The following is a 24582-nucleotide window of genomic DNA, read 5'->3' as shown; positions in this document are numbered from 1 at the left end:
CAGGTCTCCATGGTAACAGACTACAAACAAACCCCATTGTAGTCAGGTGTTACTGACGGCGGGCGGGGGAGTAACACAGGACTGCAGGCTCAGACTACTCTGTAAGGAGACATAGATTTGCATAGAAAATGAGAGATTTAGTATTTAGTTGAGCACTAAGAAAAATGGTGCACAAGTTTTCACCCCCTTTTTAAACTAATATATAAAAAAAAATTGAAAAGAAATGGTCTCGTTAGGCAATCCTTTAGTTTTACAGCACAGGATTGATTTTCAACAGGTCGTTACTTAGTTTTGCAACCTCCCGATTTCGGCACTAAATCCTTTCCATTAGACGCAGGACAATATTTTACCTACAGAAACCCCGTTTTCTCCTCGTTCCCATTCTCATCTTTTTCAGACCTGAATCAGCCGCTACAAAGAGGCGGCGGGAACAAACGAGGCTTTTCCCATCTCATGTGTCATGACATCAGTACGTTGCAGCGCGACTGTAATGCGTCGTCCAAAGAGCATTACCGTCCCCATAATATAACAGGACCATCGATTCTCCATCCGGGTAATGGCGCCTTGTAACCGGAGATCGGGGAGATAAACGGCTTAATAAGCGTCAGCGCAAGCAGATCCTCAACAATTGATATCTGTAAACGTTACACTGGGAGGATAAACAGGAGGCCGTCAGCGGAGGAATAGCGGGACTGTGTGACGGACACGGCGTCGGGTCTCACAGGACACTAAGGCGATGGACATTAACCTACCGGGGGCGCCGGAGACTTCATTCTCTTCACTCCGGAAAAATAGCCGTTCTCACATCCCAAACAGTTATTGTACCTATGATATCAGTCATTGTACAGGAGGAGGTGAGCTGTGACATAATCTATTGTGAATGGTGGATCCTGTGTTATCTACTGTATATAGAGGTGTTATCAGTCATTGTACAGGAGGAGGAGGTGAGCTGTGACATCACCTATTGTGAAAGGTGGATCCTGTGTTATCTCCTGTATATAGAGGTGTTATCAGTCATTGTACAGGAGGAGGAGGTGAGCTGTGACATCATCTATTGTGAATGGTGGATCCTGTGTTATCTATTGTACATAGAGTTGTTATCAGTCATTGTACAGGAGGAGGAGGTGAGCTGTGATATCACCTATTGTGAATGGTGGATCCTGTGTTATCTACTGTATATAGAGGTGTTATCAGTCATTGTACAGGAGGAGGAGGTGAGCTGTGACATCACCTATTGTGAATGGTGGATCCTGTGTTATCTACTGTATACAGAGGTGACATCAGTCATTGACCAGGAGGAGGAGGAGGTGAGCTGTGATATCATCTATTGTGAATGTATCCTGTGTTACCTACTGTATATAGAGGTGTTATCAGTCATTGTACAGGAGGAGGAGGTGAGCTGTGATATCATCTATTGTGAATGGTGGATCCTGTGTTATCTACTGTATATAGAGGTGTTATCAGTCATTGTACAGGAGGAGGAGGTGAGCTGCGACATCATCTATTGTGAATGGTGGATCCTGTGTTATCTACTGTATATAGAGGTGTTATTAGTCATTGTACAGGAGGAGGAGGTGAGCTGCGACATCATCTATTGTGAATGGTGGATCCTGTGTTATCTCCTGTATATAGAGGTGTTATTAGTCATTATTGGGAATGGTGGATCCTCTGTTTAATTACTTGTATAGAGGTGTTATCATAGAATCATAGAATGTTAGAGTTGGAGGGGACCTCCAGGGTCATCATGTCCAACCGAATACTCAATGCAGGATTCACTAAATCATCTCAGTCCGATGAATGTCCAGCTTCTGTTTGAAGACTTCCATTGAAAAATAACTCACCACCTCTTGTGACAGCCTGTTCCACTAATTGATCACCCTCATTTCTAACATCTAATTTGTATCTTCTCCCTTTCAGTTTCATTCCATTGTTTCTCATGTTTCCATGTGCAAATGAGAATCATGATGATCCCTCTACACTGTAACTGCCCTTGAGATATTTGTAGATAGCTATTAAGTGTCCTTTTAGCCTTATTTTTTGCAAGCTAAACATTCCCAGATCCTCTAACCGTTCCTCGTAGGACATACTTTGCAGTCTGCTCACCATCTTGGTAGTTCTTCTCTGAACTTGCTCCAGTTTGTTGATGTCTTTTTAAAATGTGGCGCCCATAACTGGACACATTATTCCAGGCCTGACCAAGGAGGAGTAAGGAGGAGTAGAGGGGGATAATTACTTCATGTGATCTAGACTCTATGCTTCTCTTAATACATCCTAGAACTGTTTGCCTTTCTTGCTGCTGCATCACATTGTTGACTTTTGTTTTGTCTGTGATCTATTAGCATACACAAACCTTTTTCACACATACTGTTGCATAGTGCTATTTTTCCTATTCTGCAGATGTAATTTTTGTTTTTCTTGCCCAGATGTAGAATCTTGCATTTCTCACTATTAAATACCATTCTATCAGTTTCTGCCCATTGCTGAAACTAATCTAGATCCTTCTGAATCTTTTCTTTGTATGCGGGGACCTCTGGTCACCATTGAGCGGACGCCTGGTGTTTCACCCTTTCCACCCCTAGCGACTTGCGGACATGTGACTTTGATCTCGTCACAGGATCAAAATGCCTTGCATCATCTGGTTGCCAACCTCACCATCTCCAGGATGCCCCAATTGGTCAAGAACCCACTTTTCCGGTTCCTTCTTCTGTTGAATCACATGGGCTACTTGAGTTTGAAGCAGGGATCTCTTCCACATACAGTGGATGAAATAAGTATTTAGTCAGATTGTGCAAGTTCTCCCACTTAAAAAAACGATGAGTGGGGCCTGTAATTGACATCATAGGTAGACCACAACTATGAGAGTCAAAATGAGAAACAATGATGCCGGCCTGCTTTCACAAGGATGTTCTGCCTGTCTCAGTCCGTTCTCCACTGACTTGCTGCAATGGGCGGGTTTTCTCCGCCATGCCCATTGGGGTGGGCACTGCTTACTATAGGCTGGCCTCTCTGGACAAGCCACTTCCCAGGCTGCATAGATTTCCATACCTTTGCACTTTTTGTATGCCCATGATGGGCGGGTTTGTCTTGCCATTTCACGCCACTCACCGCAATTTGCAGGCTGTGCTCGAGGCCATCTTTGTTTTCACTGCATCCTTCCCTGCATCAGTCAAGTTGTCTTGATGCATGGTTGAATCCTGCTGACTATGCCAGAAGTAAAGTGTCAAAGAGCAGTAGTCATGCCCGAGTTGCTGTTTGGTTACGCTCTGGCACGTTACAGGAAAACCGTGTCCCAGTCCCAGTGTGTCTTGGGTGCATCACACTCATTTGTAGGCCGCAGGTCTCCGCTGTCTCAAGGCCTCCATCCTCAAAAGCTGCCGCACACAATTCAGGGGACACAAAAGTTCATTGCAATAAGCAAATGTTTACTGGTCTGAACAAGTTCATCAGGGTGTAACAAGTAGGATAGGATGCAGCACTTCATGTTTCTTATTTCCTTAGTACAACGTATCTTCAGCTCCACCCACTTGTTCGTCCTGGACTATCCCTAACCTCACTGACTCTGTGTTGTGAATTCTGTGGCAGAGCTCCCTCCTCTGGTCACAAGTGGTACTTAGGCTGATTCTCTCTATGAGCTTCCGTTGGTGGAGGAGAGTGGTACTGCGGCTTCTGAGTTTCCTTCCTCAGGTGATGTGGTGAAGTCGTTAGGTGCTGCTCTATTTAACTCCACCTAGTGCTTTGATCCTGGCCTCCAGTCAATGTTCTAGTATTGGACTTGTTTCCTCCTGGATCGTTCCTGTGGCCTGCTGCTCTGCATAGCTAAGTTCCGCTTTTGTTATTTTGTTTGCTGTTTTTTTCTGTCCAGCTTGCTTATTTGTTTTTCTTGCTTGCTGGAAGCTCTGGGACGCAGAGGGTGTACCTCCGTGCCGTTAGTCGGTACGGAGGGTCTTTTTGCCCCCTTTGCATGGTTGTTTGTAGGGTTTTGTGTTGACCGCAAAGTTACCTTTCCTATCCTCGCTCTGTTCAGAAAGTCGGGCCTCACTTTGCTAAATCTATTTCATCTCTACGTTTGTCTTTTCATCTTAACTCACAGTCATTATATGTGGGGGCTGCCTTTTCCTTTGGGGTATTTCTCTGAGGCAAGGTAGGCTTATTTTCTATCTTCAGGCTAGCTAGTTTCTCAGGCTGTGCCGAGTTGCATAGGGAGCGTTAGGCGCAATCCACGGCTGCCTCTAGTGTGGTTGGAGAGGATTAGGGATTGCGGTCAGCAGAGTTCCCACGTCTCAGAGCTCGTTCTATGTTTTTGGGTTATTGTCAGGTCACTGTATGTGCTCTGACTTCTATGTCCATTGTGGTACTGAATTACCTAATCATAACAGTACTGGAGGCCCAAAGTACTAATGATTCTCAATAGAGGGAAAAAAGAAGTTCTGAGACCATTTTTTTTTCTCTGCACTGTGTTTTGCCTTTTTTTTCCCCTAGATATTTGGGTGGTTCAGGACACAGGTGTAGCGATGGACATTAAAGGTCTGTCTTCATGTGTGGATCAGCTCACGGCAAGAGTACAAAATATTCAAGACTTTGTGGTTCAGAATTCTATGTTAGAACCGAGAATTCCTATTCCTGATTTGTTTTTTGGAGATAGAACTAAATTTCTGAGTTTCAAAAATAATTGTAAACTATTTCTGGCTTTGAAACCTCGCTCCTCTGGTGACCCAGTTCAACAAGTTAGGATCATTATTTCTTTTTTACGTGGCGACCCTCAGGACTGGGCATTTTCTCTTGCGCCAGGAGATCCTGCATTAAGTAATATTGATGCGTTTTTCCTGGCGCTCGGATTGCTGTACGATGAACCTAATTTAGTGGATCAGGCATAAAAAAATTTGATGGCTCTGTGTCAGGGTCAGGATGAGATAGAGGTATATTGTCAGAAATTTAGAAAGTGGTCCGTACTCACTCAATGGAATGAAGGTGCGCTCGCAGCTATTTTCAGAAAGGGTCTCTCTGAAGCCCTTAAGGATGTCATGGTGGGATTTCCTATGCCTGCTGGTCTGAATGAGTCTATGTCTTTGGCCATTCAGATTGGTCGACGCTTGCGTGAGCGTAAATCTGTGCACCATTTGGCGGTATTATCTGAGCATAAACCTGAGCCTATGCAGTGCGATAGGACTTTGACCAGAGTTGAACGGCAAGAACACAGACGTCAGAATGGGTTGTGTTTCTACTGTGGTGATTCCACTCATGCTATCTCTGATTGTCCTAAGCGCACTAAGTGGTTCGCTAGGTCTGCCACCATTGGTACGGTACAGTCAAAATTTCTTTTGTCCGTTACCTTGATCTGCTTTTTGTCATCTTATTCTGTCATGGCATTTGTGGAGTCAGGCGCTGCCCTGAATTTGATGGACTTGGAGTATGCTAGGCGTTGTGGGTTTTTTTTGGAGCCCTTGCAGTGTCCTATTCCATTGAGAGGAATTGATGCTACGCCTTTGGCCAAGAATAAGCCTCAGTACTGGACCCAGCTGACCATGTGCATGGCTCCTGCACATCAGGAGGATATTCGCTTTCTGGTGTTGCATAATCTGCATGATGTGGTCGTGTTGGGGTTGCCATGGCTACAAGTCCATAATCCAGTATTAGATTGGAAATCCATGTCTGTGTCCAGCTGGGGTTGTCAGGGGGTACATGGTGATGTCCCATTTCTGTCTATTTCGTCATCCACCCCTTCTGAGGTTCCAGAGTTCTTGTCTGATTACCGGGATTTATTTGAGGAGCCCAAGTCCGATGCCCTACCTCCGCATAGGGATTGTGATTGTGCTATCAATTTGATTCCTGGTAGTAAATTCCCAAAAGGTCGACTGTTTAATTTATCTGTGCCGGAGCACGCCGCTATGCGGAGTTACGTGAAGGAGTCCTTGGAGAAGGGGCATATTCGCCCGTCATCGTCGCCTTTAGGAGCAGGGTTCTTTTTTGTGGCCAAGAAGGATGGTTCGCTGAGACCTTGTATAGATTACCGCCTTCTAAATACGATCACTGTTAAATTTCAGTACCCCTTGCCGCTGTTATCTGATTTGTTTGCTCGGATTAAGGGGGCTAGTTGGTTCACCAAGATAGATCTTCGTGGTGCGTATAATCTTGTGCGTATTAAGCGAGGCGATGAATGGAAAACTGCATTTAATACGCCCGAGGGCCATTTTGAGTATCTAGTAATGCCATTCGGACTTGCCAATGCCCCATCAGTGTTTCAGTCCTTTATGCATGACATCTTCCGAGAGTACCTAGATAAATTCCTGATTGTATACTTGGATGATATTTTGATCTTCTCGGATGATTGGGAGTCTCATGTGAAGCAGGTCAGAACGGTGTTTCAGGTCCTGCGTGCTAATTCTTTGTTAGTGAAGGGATCAAAGTGTCTCTTTGGTGTTCAGAAGGTTTCATTTTTGGGGTTCATTTTTTCCCCTTCTACTATCGAGATGGACCCTGTTAAGGTTCAAGCCATCCATGATTGGACTCAGCCGACATCTCTGAAAAGTCTGCAAAAGTTCCTGGGCTTTGCTAATTTTTATCGTCGCTTCATCTGCAATTTTTCTAGTATTGCTAAACCATTGACCGATTTGACCAAGAAGGGTGCTGATGTGGTCAATTGGTCTTCTGCTGCTGTGGAAGCTTTTCAAGAGTTGAAGCGTCGTTTTTCTTCTGCCCCTGTGTTGTGTCAACCAGATGTTTCGCTTCCGTTCCAGGTCGAGGTTGATGCTTCTGAAATTGGAGTGGGGGCTGTTTTGTCGCAGAGAAGTTCTGATTGCTCGGTGATGAAACCATGCGCCTTCTTTTCCAGGAAGTTTTCGCCTGCTGAGCGAAATTATGATGTTGGCAATCGAGAGTTGCTGGCCATGAAGTGGGCATTCGAGGAGTGGCGTCATTGGCTTGAAGGAGCTAAGCATCTCGTGGTGGTCTTGACTGATCATAAGAACTTGACTTATCTCGAGTCTGCCAAGCGGTTGAATCCTAGACAGGCTCGTTGGTCGCTGTTTTTTGCCCGTTTTGACTTTGTGGTTTCGTACCTTCCGGGCTCTAAAAATGTGAAGGCAGATGCCCTGTCTAGGAGTTTTGTGCCCGACTCTCCGGGTTTATCTGAGCCGGCGGGTATCCTCAAAGAGGGAGTAATTGTGTCTGCCATCTCCCCTGATTTGCGGCGAGTGCTGCAAAAATTTCAGGCTAATAAACCTGATCGTTGCCCAGCGGAGAAACTGTTTGTCCCTGATAGGTGGACGAATAAAGTTATCTCTGAGGTTCATTGTTCGGTGTTGGCTGGTCATCCTGGAATCTTTGGTACCAGAGAGTTAGTGGCTAGATCCTTTTGGTGGCCATCTCTGTCGCGGGATGTGCGTTCTTTTGTGCAGTCCTGTGGGATTTGTGCTCGGGCTAAGCCCTGCTGTTCTCGTGCCAGTGGGTTGCTTTTGCCCTTGCCGGTCCCAAAGAGGCCTTGGACACATATCTCTATGGATTTTATTTCAGATCTTCCCGTCTCTCAAAAAATGTCAGTCATTTGGGTGGTTTGTGATCGCTTCTCTAAGATGGTCCATTTGGTACCCTTGTCTAAATTACATTCCTCCTCTGATTTGGTGCCATTGTTCTTCCAGCATGTGGTTCGTTTACATGGCATTCCAGAGAATATCGTTTCTGACAGAGGTTCCCAGTTTGTTTCGAGGTTTTGGCGAGCCTTTTGTGCTAGGATGGGCATTGACTTGTCTTTTTCCTCGGCTTTCCATCCCCAGACTAATGGCCAGACCGAACGAACCAATCAGACCTTGGAAACATATCTGAGATGCTTTGTTTCTGCTGATCAGGATGACTGGGTGTCCTTTTTGCCTTTGGCTGAGTTCGCCCTTAATAATTGGGCCAGCTCGGCTACCTTGGTTTCGCCGTTTTTCTGCAACTCTGGGTTCCATCCTCGTTTCTCTTCAGGGCAGGTTGAGTCTTCGGACTGTCCTGGTGTGGATACTGTGGTGGACAGGTTGCAGCAGATTTGGACTCATGTAGTGGACAATTTGACCTTGTCCCAGGAGAAGGCTCAACGTTTCGCTAATCGCAGATGCTGTGTGGGTCCCCGACTTCGTGTTGGGGATTTGGTTTGGTTGTCTTCTCGTCATATTCCTATGAAGGTTTCCTCTCCTAAGTTTAAACCTCGTTTCATTGGTCCGTATAGGATTTCTGAGGTTCTTAATCCTGTGTCTTTTCGTTTGACCCTTCCAGATTCTTTTTCCATCCATAACGTATTCCATAGGTCATTGTTGCGGAGATACGTGGCACCTATGGTTCCATCTGTTGATCCTCCTGCCCCGGTTTTGGTGGAGGGGGAGTTGGAGTATATTGTGGAGAAGATTTTGGATTCTCGTGTTTCAAGACGGAAACTCCAGTATCTGGTTAAGTGGAAGGGTTATGCTCAGGAAGATAATTCCTGGGTCTTTGCCTCTGATGTCCATGCTCCCGATCTTGTTCGTGCCTTTCATATGGCTCATCCTGGTCGTCCTGGGGGCTCTGGTGATCGGTGACCCCTCCTCAAGGGGGGGGTACTGTTGTGAATTCTGTGGCAGAGCTCCCTCCTCTGGTCACAAGTGGTACTTAGGCTGATTCTCTCTATGAGCTTCCGTTGGTGGAGGAGAGTGGTACTGTGGCTTCTGAGTTTCCTTCCTCAGGTGATGTGGTGAAGTCGTTAGGTGCTGCTCTATTTAACTCCACCTAGTGCTTTGATCCTGGCCTCCAGTCAATGTTCTAGTATTGGACTTGTTTCCTCCTGGATCATTCCTGTGGCCTGCTGCTCTGCATAGCTAAGTTCCGCTTTTGTTATTTTGTTTGCTGTTTTTTTCTGTCCAGCTTGCTTATTTGTTTTTCTTGCTTGCTGGAAGCTCTGGGACACAGAGGGTGTACCTCCATGCCGTTAGTCGGTACGGAGGGTCTTTTTGCCCCCTTTGCGTGGTTGTTTGTAGGGTTTTGTGTTGACCGCAAAGTTACCTTTCCTATCCTCGCTCTGTTCAGAAAGTCGGGCCTCACTTTGCTAAATCTATTTCATCTCTACGTTTGTCTTTTCATCTTAACTCACAGTCATTATATGTGGGGGCTGCCTTTTCCTTTGGGGTATTTCTCTGAGGCAAGGTAGGCTTATTTTCTATCTTCAGGCTAGCTAGTTTCTTAGGCTGTGCCGAGTTGCATAGGGAGCGTTAGGCGCAATCCACGGCTGCCTCTAGTGTGGTTGGAGAGGATTAGGGATTGCGGTCAGCAGAGTTCCCACGTCTCAGAGCTCGTTCTATGTTTTTGGGTTATTGTCAGGTCACTGTATGTGCTCTGACTTCTATGTCCATTGTGGTACTGAATTACCTAATCATAACACTCTGTCAGCCTCAGGAATTTCCTGACCACTTCAGCAGTGCACCTGGGACCCGCCATCTGACTTTGCGATTCCATGCCCACCACCCTCGAGATATCAGAAGACCAGACGGTCTTCCTAGTTCCTGGACCAAGTCCTAGGCTCCAGGCATTGCAGAAATTATCACAAGGGATATCAATAAGGCCTCCCACTGTCTCGATCGATTGGCACTGTAGAATCAACAGGGACGCCAACTCACTCCTTACCGCTTCCCTGCACTCCTTACTCCTTCTCCTGCTGCTCTTGCCTGGGGTCTGCACACCACAGATCCTCAGGTCCCATCCTCTTAAAGGGACAGCATGCACCATCCTAACTTGTCCCCAGCCAATGATGGGAGGTGACTGTGCAATGTTGTTAGTCTGTTTCCAAGTACTCTTGCTAGGTCTGAGGTCCCAGTCTGCTAGTTCTCTCTATTGTCAGTCTGTTTCTAATCTCACTTACAGTATGCACCTTGTCAGATTATATTACAGCCGGATCCGCCAGCACTTGCTGTGCCAGCCTGTACATCAGCTGGATCTGCCAGCACTTGCCGAGCCAGTCTGTATATGAGCCGCCAACTGCCTATACCAGCCTTGCCAGTCCCTTGGGAGTCAGCTGCTGTGCATGCGTGATCTGTCCTGGAGAAGCACCTGGCGTTCATCGGGAGCCAAGCCTAACCCCACCATCAGGTGGCTCTAGTAAAAAATTAGGTTCTCACCTAGTCATGCTCCTTCAGGTTCTCCTCGGACCACCACTCCCATTACGGGCATATGCTGACCCTAGCAGACAACTGCACCCGAACTTGACCTTGTCACGGAAATTTTCTGTGTGACCCACTGTCAGGAAGTGCCCACTCTTGACTAACACTAGTTCCCACCCACTGGGCTAGTTTAATCCATTAATAAATCTTTGGCCTTATCTTATCTCATATAATGTTGCTAAGACACTTAACTATATGAGCTATACTCATACTTTCTCAGGTCTAACCCTGGGCTTTGCCTGTACTATGCACTACTGACTACTCATATTATGCATTAACACTTTATATTCTTATTCGCTGTACATTACCAACACTCAATATAGAAGACACAAATCACTATTCATATTTTATATGAAATCGCTTAACACCATGTGCATAGCATAATTGTTGTCTTTAGGGATAGGAATGCAGCCCAACAGTCCATCACCCTTACAAAATGCAAAAAAGGAATGTTAAAGTTTGGCTTATCTACATCATTATTGACCACTTCACTTTTTTTTGACATAACCCCAAATCCTTTTCTATTGCTTTTGGTCTCCCTTGCAAGCCTCACTTCGTTATTGGCTTTAGCTCTTCTAACTCTTGCCCTGCATTCCTTGCAGATAACATAGTAACATAGTTAGTAAGGCCGAAAAAAGACATTTGTCCATCCAGTTCAGCCGATATTCCATCATAATAAATCCCCAGATCTACGTCCTTCTACAGAATTTAATAATTGTATGATACACTATTGTTCTGCTCCAGGAAGACATCCAGGCCTCTCTTGAACCCCTCGACTGAGTTCGCCATCACCACCTCCTCAGGCAAGCAATTCCAGATTCTCACTGCCCTAACAGTAAAGAATCCTCTTCTATGTTGGTGGCAAAACCTTCTCTCCTCCAGACGCAAAGAATGCCCCCTTGTGCCCGTCACCTTCCTTGGTATAAACAGATCCTCAGCGAGATATTTGTATTGTCCCCTTATATACTTATAAATGGTTATTAGATCGCCCCTCAGTCGTCTTTTTTCTAGACTAAATAATCCTAATTTCGCTAATCTATCTGGGTATTGTAGTTCTCCCATCCCCTTTATTAATTTTGTTGCCCTCCTTTGTACTCTCTCTAGTTCCATTATATCCTTCCTGAGCACCGGTGCCCAAAACTGGACACAGTACTCCATGTGCGGTCTAACTAGGGATTTGTACAGAGGCAGTATAATGCTCTCATCATGTGTATCCAGACCTCTTTTAATGCACCCCATGATCCTGTTTGCCTTGGCAGCTGCTGCCTGGCACTGGCTGCTCCAGGTAAGTTTATCATTAACTAGGATCCCCAAGTCATTCTCCCTGTCAGATTTACCCAGTGGCTTCCCGTTCAGTGTGTAATGGTGATATTGATTCCTTCTTCCCATGTGTATAACCTTACATTTATCATTGTTAAACATTATATTCTTCTTCAGCTATTCCCCCTCTTTCTATTTGATATACATTTCTTATTTCCTTTTTAACAAGTGATTAAGTTTTGTGTTCATCCACCTTGGTCTCCTTAAATGCTTCCAATTCTTCCTTTTTTGGGGGGATTGTGACTGAATGTGCAGTGAGAATTTCATTTAGCAAAATCTCACATCCTTCTTGGACATTTCTGTCCTTCAGACCATCAAGCCATTTGATCTTTCCTAACTTCTTTCTGAGTCCAATAAAATCTGCTTTTCTGAAGTCCAACCTTGAAAAGTCTCAGTTCTTGCTGGTCTTCCTCCTCCTGTATCCAAAAGTCGAGGATAGAATGATCGCTGCCTCCTAAATTCCCAGCCTCCTTTACTTCCCCAACCATGTCCTCCTTGTTGGTAAGAATTGGGTCCAAGATTGCAAATCCTCTTGTTCTCTCTTTTACCTTTTGAAAGATAATGTTGTCAGCGAGAAGAGATAAGAATTTTCTGGACCCAGTACTTTTGCCTAAGTGATATTCCCAAGAAATATCTGGATAGTTAAAATCACTCATGATCACTGTCATACTTTTTTGAGAACAGAGACATCTGATGTAAAAAAGAGTTCATTCATATCTTCAGTCTGTCCAGGTGGGCTAGGATAAACACCAACAATAGTGTCAATTCTGTTCTTCTATTCTTCTATCCTTGTATTCTTACCAAAACAGTCTATACAGAGCTACCAGTCTCTGAAGCTTGGATCTCTGTGGAGATATATGTTTTCATAACATACAATGCAACACCTTCTCCCTTCTTGTTAATCCTGTTACTGATAAATAAGTTGTAGCCTTCAAGGCTTGTATTCCAATCATGTGTATCATCCCACCTAGTTTGATTTACACCTATGACATCATATCTTTCTTCCTGTGTTAGCAGCTCCAATTCTTGTTTTTTTCCCATGCTCTGTGTGCATTTGTATGAACACATTTTAGTTTGTGGTCGTTTTTTTCTTGGTCCTCTATTTTCATTCAGTCATACAGTTACGGGTTTTTTTGAGACTGAGGGCTCCCATATTACCCATGGCTCCCATTCGAAATCCAGGCATCCTGTCTTGCACCCTGACTGCCAACTGCTCATAAACTCTTGTTATCATGTGTAGGTCCTGCAATGATGATGTCATACAGAAATCTGCTATAATTTTTTTCTGCATGTCTCAATTTTCATATTAATATAGTTTTAGGAGCAGTGATCTGATTGCATTATTATTATTATGTGAAGTTATCAGGGTATATGATTTTAAGCTATTTACTTGCTGTCCGTGCAATCAGCCTGTGATCAGCTTATCATCACGGACATTTCTAACTAAAAGGCTTTGTCCAAAGTTGAAAACCCCTTTAACCCTATCCTTTTCTAAGTGACTTAAGGTGGAGGGTCACTTTAAATATTTTGCTTGATAATTTGCGACTTTTCAGTAAAAGTGAGTTGCGTGATACAATGTTCCTGCCGGGGTTTGTTCTGAGCTTTTGAGATTTGCAAGACGCAAATAAACCCAATGTGCAAGGGATATGTTGGTTTGTCTATTCTGGTTTTCTGAAGATGACAGATCCCCTGCTGAGAGTTGAAATTTCCCAGTCCTTCATCAACGTCAGCACCGGAAAGCCACCTACCGGGATCATGAAGTGATCCCCAGAATGGGACTGCGGATTCTATTGTATCATTCCACTATTAGAACCATCTAGGATAATATTTCCGAACAGAAGACTTGGCTTTTAAAGTAAAAGTGACGTGTCTGGGATGCTGAGAGTTGTTAAGAAAATTGGTTTCCTTGAGAGGAGGAAATGGTGGATCTTTGAATTACAAGAGCACTCGAAGGAACAGCATGGGACGCGACCAGCGTGAGCTGCACTTGACTATTCCTGCAGTAATTATTGCAATCTGACAAAATAGGATGGAGGTAGCGCATCCTGAACGATTCTCTCCAATCAATAGAGCTTAGCGATTGAAGGATCGGAGTGACACAGCGGGACAGCGGGGGATATCTGTAATAAGAGCTTCCTGCTCAATAAATTCTGACTAAGACAAAGTTATTCCTCCAAATATGTATTTATGCCGAATGGCGCACTGTCGTATCAGGGTGCGAGCTAATAGAACTAGCACATAATGGAAACATTGCAGATTGCACGCTGGGCTGACGGTAAAATATTGTGCTATTTACCTACTGATATAAACCAGCCTCCTGTCTCGTGGGGAATGGAGAAGGGATTGGGCGACACTGGTTTGTATAGTCATTTAGGAATAAATGTTTTGCAAGGACGAAATGTAACGATGCAGTCGTCTTAGGTTTGGTAATTCAGTAACAAAACTTTATATTATTATTATTATAGTGAATGTCCATTATACTGCTTCTTTGTGTCTCTCTGTAAGTTATTGTTATGATAGTTTAGCAACTCACTCAGGAAAATAGGTAACACACTAAAAATTGCTACTGACCCTGCCCCTTCCTGTAGAAACTGGAGATCCTGACCCCGCAGTCCTTAGTGGTCCCTGCGTGAGCAGAGATAGTCCTATCAACAGACTAGAAGATAGCAAATCGGACCTATGCTGCCTGAAAGGCCGCCGAGCGCTCCACGTTCCTCCTAAATAACCAGAGAGCAGAGCAGAGTGAAAATTACCTACAGAAGGGAAAGTGTGCTGAAATAGAAAGAGATCCCAGAGTGAGTAAAAACAAACCAGGAAATACGAAATAAAGAATTATGTATGCATTGTTATTAGTGTTGAGCATTCCGATACCGCAAGTATCGGGTATCGGCCAATACTTGCGGTATCGGAATTCCGATACCAAGATCCGATATTTTTGTGGTATCGGGTATCGGTATCGGAGGTGTAAAATAAAGAATTAAAATAAAAAATATTGTTATATTTACCTCTCCGGCGGCCCCTGGAACATCACCGCGAGTCACCGGCGTCCGGCAGGCTTCTTTGTTCAAAATGAGCGCCTTTAGGACCTGCGGAATGACGTCGCGGCTTCTGATTGGTCGCGTGCCGCCCATGTGACCGCCACGCGACCAATCAGAAGCTGCGACGTCATTCCTCAGATAAATTCCTAGAATGAGCGCCTTTAGGACCTGTGGAATGACGTCGCGGCTTCTGATTGGTCGCGTGGCGGTCACATGGGCGGCACGCGACCAATCAGAAGCCGTGACGTCATTCCGCAGGTCCTAAAGGCGCTCATTTTGAACAAAGAAGCCTGCCGGACGCCGGTGACTCGCGGTGATGTTCCAGGGGCCGCCGGAGAGGTGAATATAACAATATTTTTTATTTTAATTCTTTATTTTACACCTCACTATGGATCCCAGGGCCTGAAGGAGAGTTTCCTCTCCTTCAGACCCTGGGATCCATCAGGATACATTCCGATACTTGATGTCCCATTGACTTGTATTGGTATCTGATATCGGTATCGGCGATATCCGATACTTTTCGGGTATCGGCCGATACTATCCGATACCGATACTTTCAAGTATCGGACGGTATCGCTCAACACTAATTGTTATATAATATGCCGCCTACTTCCTGAAAAGAAACAGAAGATAGGTGCAGGGTAAAGAAATCACCGTAACAGCCTCTGTACTTTTCAATATAATAAAATCTAGCCTTTATTTGATATTTGCTTACTTCATACCTGAACTGAGACAATTTCTCCAAACTTTGATTTTTTTGTGTGCAGCGTAAAGATCATACACAGCAGAGAGATGAACCCTAACTGGTCTTTCACTGACTGGCTTTACCTACAGCAGTATGGCTGGACATCCAAATGAGACTATCACCAGCACGGAATACCAGCAGGAGGAAAGTATATAAAGCTGAACCCAAAAGGGGATAGGGCACACAAATGGGCAAATGAAAACAGACTGAAACAAGGATAAAAGAAACTAGAACACCCAGATAAAAGGTGTATCTGCTGTGGCTCGGGTGACAACGAAGCCGAACACAAAGCACAGGCTCAAGGGCTCCAACCCACACGCATAACAGTTATGCACAGATAGTATTTCATCCCTGTTTCTACCTGTAAATGATATCAGCTTATAAAGTTCTGCTCACTTATTTTTTTCTATACATGATGTAAAAAAAGACATTTATTTTAATCATTATTTAGTGCCACTAATTCCACTGTGCTTTCCATACATGATCATCATCTCTGTCCCCATGAAAGTACAAATTCCTTGTTTCTCTCTGTAAATAATGTAGGTTCAGATATTACTTCCTCTCTCTCTCCATATAAATTATATGGGCACAGAAAGTATAGTTTCCTAGTCTCTATATGTAAATGATGTAGGTAATGTACAATACTGCTACCCTAATTCTACCTGTAAATAAGGTAAGTACAGAGGGCACTGCCTCCCTGTCTGCCTGTAGGTGATGTACAGTAGGCACAGAATGTGCTGGGTCTAAACTATCCCTGTAAATAAGTGTTGTGTGCAGAGATATTGCTACTTCCTAGTTTCTATTGTTTTTCTTTTTCTGTTTTTTTTTTTTAAGTGACTGGAGTATACAATATAAAATGAATACGTCATTTGCAAATCTATTGAAGTGGCGATGTGAACTTGCGTTAATTGGTAGAACATTACCCATAATTCTTAGGCTCTTTCCCCTGTATCTTGTCTTCGATGGCGGCAGCTATACGGAGCTGATGATTACTCCCCCTTCCCCACGTTTGCATTCATCTGGCATAATACAGCGGCAGGAGTTAAACGCCGACTAAGGTCATATCAATTAAGCGGAATCATTTACCTCTAGTAGTGAATCATTAAAATGCAATAAGGCCTCTCAGCGCCTAATGTGAAATATTTCATTACCACAATGACAAATGTATCAATGGCGCTTGTGTTTCCCCCGGGGATGGGCTGATTGTTCTATAAAACATGGATATTGTTATGTTGTATCTGCGGCTTTTCATGTTTCTATTGGAATGTTCATAATTATCTTTATTACCGCTGAAATTGGGATATTGTTCGAAATTAACAAGTGGATTTTTTTATTTTTTTTGTATCACCGTATTACAACATATATGGAGCCAAATTGTCAGAGGTGACTGCAAAAACAAAGAATTGGGGAGCGCCGAGGAGGCTGAGACAAGTGAAGTGCTGGATTATCAGCCTTTCTGGACCATTGAAGGTTTAGTTAAAATGTATTGAAATCGTACTTGTTGTTTCAGGTGCCTTTTCAGACTAAGCTGCAGTGTGCTCACATTAAGAATAACACTATTCCTCGCCATCATGTGAATTTTATCCTGCATTTTTCACCAGTTTTCCCCCCACTGAAAGCTCATTCTCTGTTTTTCAGTTGTCTCTGAGCTAGTGGGTGGAGACAACCTTCTATGATGCCTCCCATACACAGCACACACAGACATGAGGGATCCCTGCTCTCTTGTCTCTATGTAGTACATGATCAAAAGCGACAGCATCAGAATGGAGGACATTATACAGCAGCACTGAGCAGTGTAGATGTGAATCCAGCATTGGGCTAAGAAAAACACTTATTAGAAAGCAACAACACCAGCTGTGTGTCTCTCTGTGTTCCGCACGCCTCCTATCCCCTTATTTCCATGGACTTTATTAAGCAGCTGTAATCTGATCTCAATGATCCTGTAGTCCACCTTGTTTTGACCAAGGCAGATTTTAGCACTTTTTCAAAGTAAATGATGAGTTCAGTAGACAGGGAAAGGAGAATAAGTGGTTTGTAAGCAGAAAAAGTAGATTTCTCTGACAAAGTATATGACAAAGTTTCTTCTATTCTCTTGTACCAATCATCATCCGTCCCAACCAACCCAGATCTCTGGTGCTGCTATGGAAACAGAACACTATTTTTCTCGGCACTGAGTCATTACTCATGGAGCCATTCTCACTACCACTCACTATTCATGGGAACTCACCATTCATTGGAATGACCTTCCCGACCGTCATTATTAATGGGAGCTCACCAGCTGTCACTATTCATGGGAATGAACTTAGTGGCCGCCATTATTAATGGGAGCTCACCAGCTGTCACTATTCATGGGAATGAACTTAGTGGCCGCCATTATTAATGGGAGCTCACCAGCTGTCACTATTCATGGGAATGAACTTAGTGGCTGTTATTATTAATGGGAGCTCACCAGCTGTCACTATTCATGGGAATGAACTTAGTGGCCGTCATTATTAATGGGAGCTCACCAGCTGTCACTATTCATTGGAATGAACTTACCAGCCGTCATTATTAATGGGAGCTCACCAGCTGTGACTATTCATGGGAATGAACTTAGTGGCCATCATTATTAATGGGAGCTCACCAGCTGTGACTATTCATTGGAATGAACTTACTGGCCATCATTATTTATGGGAGCTCACCAGCTGTCACTATTCATGGGAATGAACTTAGTGGCTGTTATTATTAATGGGAGCTCACCAGCTGTGACTATTCATGGGAATGAACTTACCGGCCGTCATTATTAATGGGAGCTCACCAGCTGTGACTATTCATGGGAATGAACTTACCGGCCGTCATTATTAATGGGAGCTCACCAGCTGTCACTATTTATGGGAATGAACTTACCGGCCGTCATTATTAATGGGAGCTCACCAGCTGTGACTATTCATGGGAATGAACTTACCGGCCGTCATTATTAATGGGAGCTCACCAGCTGTGACTATTCATGGGAATGAACTTAGTGGCCGTCATTATTAATGGGAGCTCACCAGCTGTGACTATTCATGGGAATGAACTTACTGGCCATAACTATTTATGGGAGCTCACCAGCTGTGACTATTCATGGGAATGAACTTACCAGCAAGTCATTATTAATGGGAGCTCACCAGCTGTGACTATTCATGGGAATGAACTTACCGGCCGTCATTATTTATGGGAGCTCACCAGCTGTCACTATTCATGGGAATGAACTTACCGGCCGTCATTATTAATGGGAGCTCACCAGCTGTGACTATTCATGGGAATGAACTTACCGGCCGTCATTATTAATTGGAGCTCACCAGCTGTGACTATTCATGGGAATGAACTTACTGACCGTCATTATTAATGGGAGCTCACCAGCTGTGACAATTCATGGGAATGAACTTACCGGCCGTCATTATTAATTGGAGCTCACCAGCTGTGACTATTCATGGGAATGAACTTACTGACCGTCATTATTTATGGGAGCTCACCAGCTGAGACTATTCATGGGAATGAACTTACCGGCCGTCATTATTAATTGGAGCTCACCAGCTGTGACTATTCATGGGAATGAACTTACTGACCGTCATTATTTATGGGAGCTCACCAGCTGAGACTATTCATGGCAATGAACTTACCGGCCGTCATTATTAATGGGAGCTCAACAGCTGTCCCTATTCATGGGAATGAACTTACCGGCCGTCATTATAAATGGGAGCTCACCAGCTGTGAATATTCATGGGAATGAACTTACTGACCGTCATTACTTATGGGAGCTCACCAGCTGAGACTATTCATGGGAATGAACTTACCGGCCGTCATTATTAATGAGAGCTCACCAGCTGTGACTATTCATGGGAATGAACTTACTGACCGTCATTATTTATGGGAGCTCACCATCTGTGCCTATTCATGGGAATGAACTTACCGGCTGTCATTATTAAAAATGTATGGAAGGAACTAAAGCTCAAAGTTCATAAAATGAGCCCATGAGACCTTCAGGATGTGAAGAATTTTTGTGTGGAAGAATGGGCCCAAATCACATCTGAGCAATGCCTGCGACTAGTTTCTCCATACAGGAAGTGTCTGGAAGTTTCATTACCAACAAAGACTTTTGCACGAAGAATTAATTACATTACGGTAAGCGCGTTCAATACTTTTTCCCCATGTCATTTCTCATTATTACACATAATTTATTTTATGGACATCTATGGTTTGATTTCTTAGCCTATGTGGATTGGATGGGTTGAGAATTTCATGTCAGTAGCTCCTTTACAAATATATTTACTTAGAAAATTGTTGACATGTTTAATACTAATTTCACCTGCTGTAGATGCAATTGCTACAAGATGTTGCAATTGTTCACAATATCATCACGCAACCCTAAATAATACTCCCATATTGTGTAATCAGTGAGAAATTAATACCGTCATACAACGGAATAATATCACCATAGAATATTCACATAATATGCAGGTTGCCTGGTCTGGTAAAGAGTGAAAAGACCCACACTTCTTAAAAGTCCTTTCCTTTTTCAAATGCAAAAAGATTTATAATTCTCCCGTTTTCTGTTCTTTTAAAAAACTGGCATGCATTTCTTCTGAGTCGGGCATTATTGATGTGGTCTCCCATGGCTGTGTGTTCACTAGTTGGGCTCAGTCCCTCTCAGCATGTCACTTGGCAAATGGTAAGATTTTTAACATTAGAGTTAGGACTGTCCCTCATCATAATTCTATCGACCTGCAGGGAGCAGGATGGTGGGAGGAAGGAGAAGCTCCTGAAGACATATACTCCCCTAACTGACCGTATGGAATTGTTATTTATGCGCTTTCCCTGTGGGGTGGAGGTTCACTTTTGTGTGTAGCAGATCCATATTCTTCTTTTCTGTCTCCTTTCCCATCCTAGTTGTACACCTGTTACCTGGCACCTCGGGTTTCACGCCGCGCTTCCGCGCTTCCTCCGGGGGACACACGATTGTTTGTTACATTTTTTGTTACTTTACGGTAAATAATAAAACAAACCAAAAACTCGTCCCAGACCTGCCATGATTTCCGGAGCCGTGCATCCTCATCGTAGTGTCATTATTTTATGGGAGCGGTAGAACCATTTGTTTTCTGCTTCCATGTTTCAGCAGTCGGTGGGTGCAGCTGCGCGCTGATACTTTATCAAGAAGCTGTCACATTGTGCTTAATTACCTGATAAAAAATGGCCAGACGGGAACATTGCACGGAGCGCCGGATGCAAGTTCTGTAATGTAAAGTCGCTGATGCTTACAGTGCATTTAAAGGTGGAACACCGGAAAAAAAATACAAAACTCTGGTCGGGTGAACGAAGGTTTCTAAAGACAGAAATACAATTAATTTGTAACCCGATGACTGAGGCAAATGCAGAATTATTACCCCCCCCTTTTTTTTTTTAAGATTTATATTTAACATCTTTGCGTTTTTGTTTTATCTTTAACTTATTTTAGTTTTTGTTTTATCTTTACCTCCTTTTAGTATTTGCTTTATCGTTACCTTCTTTGCATTTTTGTTTTATCTTTACCTTCTTTGCGTTTTTGCTTTATCTTTACCTTCTTTGCGTTTTTGCTTTATCTTTACCTTCTTTGCGTTATTGCTTTATCTTTAATTTCTTTGCATTTTTGTTTTATCTTTAACTTCTTTGCATTTTTGTTTTTTCTTTACCTTCTTTGCATTTTTGCTTTATCTTTACCTTCTTTTAGTTTTTATTTTGTTTTTATCTTCTTTGCATTTTTGCTTTATCTTTACCTCCTTTTCGTTTTTGTTTTATCTTTACCTTCTTTGCATTTTTGCTTTATCTTTACCTTCTTTGCGTTTTTGCTTTATCTTTACCTTCTTCGCGTTTTTGCTTTATCTTTAACTTCTTTGCGTTTTTGTTTTATCTTTACCTTCTTTTCATTTTTTATCTTTACCTTCTTTGCGTTTTTGTTTTATCTTTACCTTCTTTTCATTTTTTATCTTTACCTTCTTTGCGTTTTTGTTTTATCTTTACCTTCTTTTCGTTTTTTATCTTTACCTTCTTTGCGTTTTTGTTTTATCTTTACGTTTTTGTTGTATCTTTACCTTCTTTGTGTTTTTGTTTTATCTTTACCTTTTTTTAGTTTTTTTATCTTTACCTTCTTTGTGTTTTTGTTTTATGTTTATGTTTCTGCTTTATCTTTACCTTCTTTGTATTTTTGTTTTATCTTTACCTTCTTTGCGTTTTTTTATCTTTACCTTCTTTGCGTTTTTGTTTTATCTTTACGTTTTTGCTTTATCTTTACCTTCTCTGTGTTTTTGTTTTATCTTTACCTTCTTTTGCCTTTTTGTTTTATCTTTACCTTTGTTAACGTTTTGCAGGACACATTGTATTTTTGGGGTGCATGGAATGTATTAATAATATTTGCTCATTTTTTTTTTTTAAAGTTTGTATCTTGTGTCTTGTCTTAGTGTCGTTCCCCATCCTGCTGGATTTTATCATTATAATCATATGTTTTTTTTATATTTTACTACTTTTGCACAAAACCACCAGTGTTTTTTTCACTCTCAAAACTACTAGACCCGCAACATTTTATTGGCTGTGTGAGGGCTCATTTCTTCATTGGTATAATTTTAGGACACTTAAGGCTTTTTATCCCCTTGATGACATCCACAGTATAATTGCACACCTTTTAAATGGAGCTGGATCAGGAGCTGAGCCCGATCTTTACTGTGTGGGTGCCAGCTGTGTTATACAGCCAGCAATTAAAAGAAACCTGAAAGTATCTCAGCACCTGAGAATCCCAGTTTAACCTCTCAGGTGCCGATGTGACAATAGCATTTAAGAGGTTAATGACTTGGTGTCACTTATGATGCAGCAATGATCATGGGGTGCGATGGGTTGTGATGTCAGCCAGGTGCTTATTGTTCCTGACATGTCACTACAACTATGAAGCCCAGCCTTTAGTAGCCTGGCTTCATAGGTGCATTTTAAAGTACACGTAAGGAAAGTGAGTAAAATATAAAAAAAAAAAAAAAAAAAAGTTTACATTTTTACATTTTCTCAAAACCCAAACCGCAACATCTAAGATATAAACAGATGTGATGTTGCGCAAGGGTCCGAACTAATAGAATATCCAAATATTTATTCCATAAGGTGGACTGCAAACAGAAAAAACAATAAATGCAGAATCACTGATTTTTTTTTGCATCCCCTAAAAATAGAATATAAAAGATAAGTTCATAATTTTGACCTAAAATGATACCAAAAATTGTAAAAAATAAACCGCCAAACAACATTATCAACTGAAAAATATAAAAAAAGTGACTGTTCTCAGAATCTGGAGACTAAAGTCAAACTAAGTTCTATTTTTAACTTTTTCAGTGGTGAAAATAAAAACTCGCTATATGAAAATGTATTTTTACCATATTATTACCATGTGATTGCTATCGACATTCAGAAAGCCAAACAGTCGGGATCAGAGTTTATCTCCGACCCGGGTCGTTACATTGTTGAAAGCTCAAGGCTTTGCCTTCATCACCCGAGTATAACAATACAAATTGCTCACTACGATGTGTAATCCTTAATCCACTGAAAACCCAAAAAGGATCAGAGACAACTAGTTTCCCTTGGATTTCAAAACTGCATATTAATCTCCCAAGGAAGTGATTGGCTCCACACCCAACAACGCTAGATGTTCATCCGAGACACCTTGAACCCTACATTTAAAATTAATTGATGAGTTCTACTCTGTGGGCACTTTGTTTCTAAAGCTTTCAAAATACTTGACTTCTGGCATCAATCAGGTGGTCCTGAGTCATTCACAGTTAACAATGAAGCAAATCTGGATAATGTATATGTTCCATATATACCGCGTGCCTGACGAACCTGTCTACTACCAATGGCACCGATCTACGAACAGATCCAACTCTTGATCTTAGCCAAATTTTGAGAGGTGACCAAGCTTGTTAGTCCTTCCCGATCCGCATGAGTCGATACTTGTCCTTCTGGACCCTTTTTCTATAAAAGATAAGTAGAAACATTATAGAAACTTATCAGGAGCCAAGGTCAGGAGATGTCCCAGCTCATTGGCCAATCCTGGCATTATTGTCCCTTTTTCCATGGAATAGGATCAAACTACTGATATTGTAAAGGCACAAAAAGAGAAAACGGCAGCACTCACCGATCTTCTTGACAGGTACCTTTATTAGTTAAAAGTCTTCACGGCTCGGGGGTGAATGAACAAAAGAATGTGAAGGCAGAACGACGGCCGTTTCGCGCCGGTCTAGCGCTTCAACGGGTTCAGTGGAAGATCGGACATGACGTCTGAAGTAGTCTGCACAAACTGTGCTCCTCCCTACAGACTCACTCCGCCCATCCACGGTACAAACCTAATTAAAAACTATAAAACCAAAATACAACAGTACATATAGACACCGAACTTCATAACCATAGGTGAAACATAGATATACAGATGCAAATCTGGCACACTGAACTGCTAAACAAGTATTGTTAAACTACAAAGGATGACTCATGACCACGGCTGACCACTATTACGTTGTTACAAAGGCGGAGGTGTGGACGAAGGGCCTATCTGATGCGTCATAATATATCGCTATAATGTCGCCGGCATTAGGTAACATTAATCCTACAATACACACGCTAATGAGACTGGAGACATTATATCATGCGGAATGTGAAAATAATTACTACAACGCCGCATGAAAAGACCTCACAACCATATTCCAGGCTAAATTCAACTAGACATAAACTAGATAAGCTGTACAGCAACAAACATGAAAATAAATATAAAGAAAAATAAATAAAAGGGGTGGGGGGATTTTTTGGGGGGGTTTCGGGGGTACAGATGACCAATCATAAAAATATAGACATGTCGATCTTATCATTAAGACCAGCGGGGCCCATGGCCCCTGTCCGCATGATCCATGTCGCCTCTCGCCTTAATAATAAATTATTATGGTCACCTCCTCTTATAGGCAGTTTAACCTGCTCTATTCCAGCAAATGTCATGACCCCTGTTTGTCCCCCATGGATTTCTCTTATATGTTTAATGAGTCTGGGTGCGCCTTTCCCCGTAATCACGGATCTGCAATGTTCCCTATAACGTATGTAGAGGCACCTGATTGTTTTGCCTATATAAAAGCGTCCACATGGACACCATACAACATATACTACATGTTTTGTTTGACAAGTAATCAATTGCATGACTTTATGTTCGACTGGTCCAATCTATAAGATCCTACCTGTAACATGATAGCTACAATGTTTACAGTGACCACACCGATGGTTCCCCACTGGGGCGCTACGTTCTAACCAATTG

The sequence above is a fragment of the Ranitomeya imitator genome, chromosome 6 (assembly GCF_032444005.1).
Source record: "Ranitomeya imitator isolate aRanImi1 chromosome 6, aRanImi1.pri, whole genome shotgun sequence".
Lineage (NCBI taxonomy): Eukaryota > Metazoa > Chordata > Amphibia > Anura > Dendrobatidae > Ranitomeya > Ranitomeya imitator.
Note: the sequence above shows the minus strand (reverse complement) of the source record.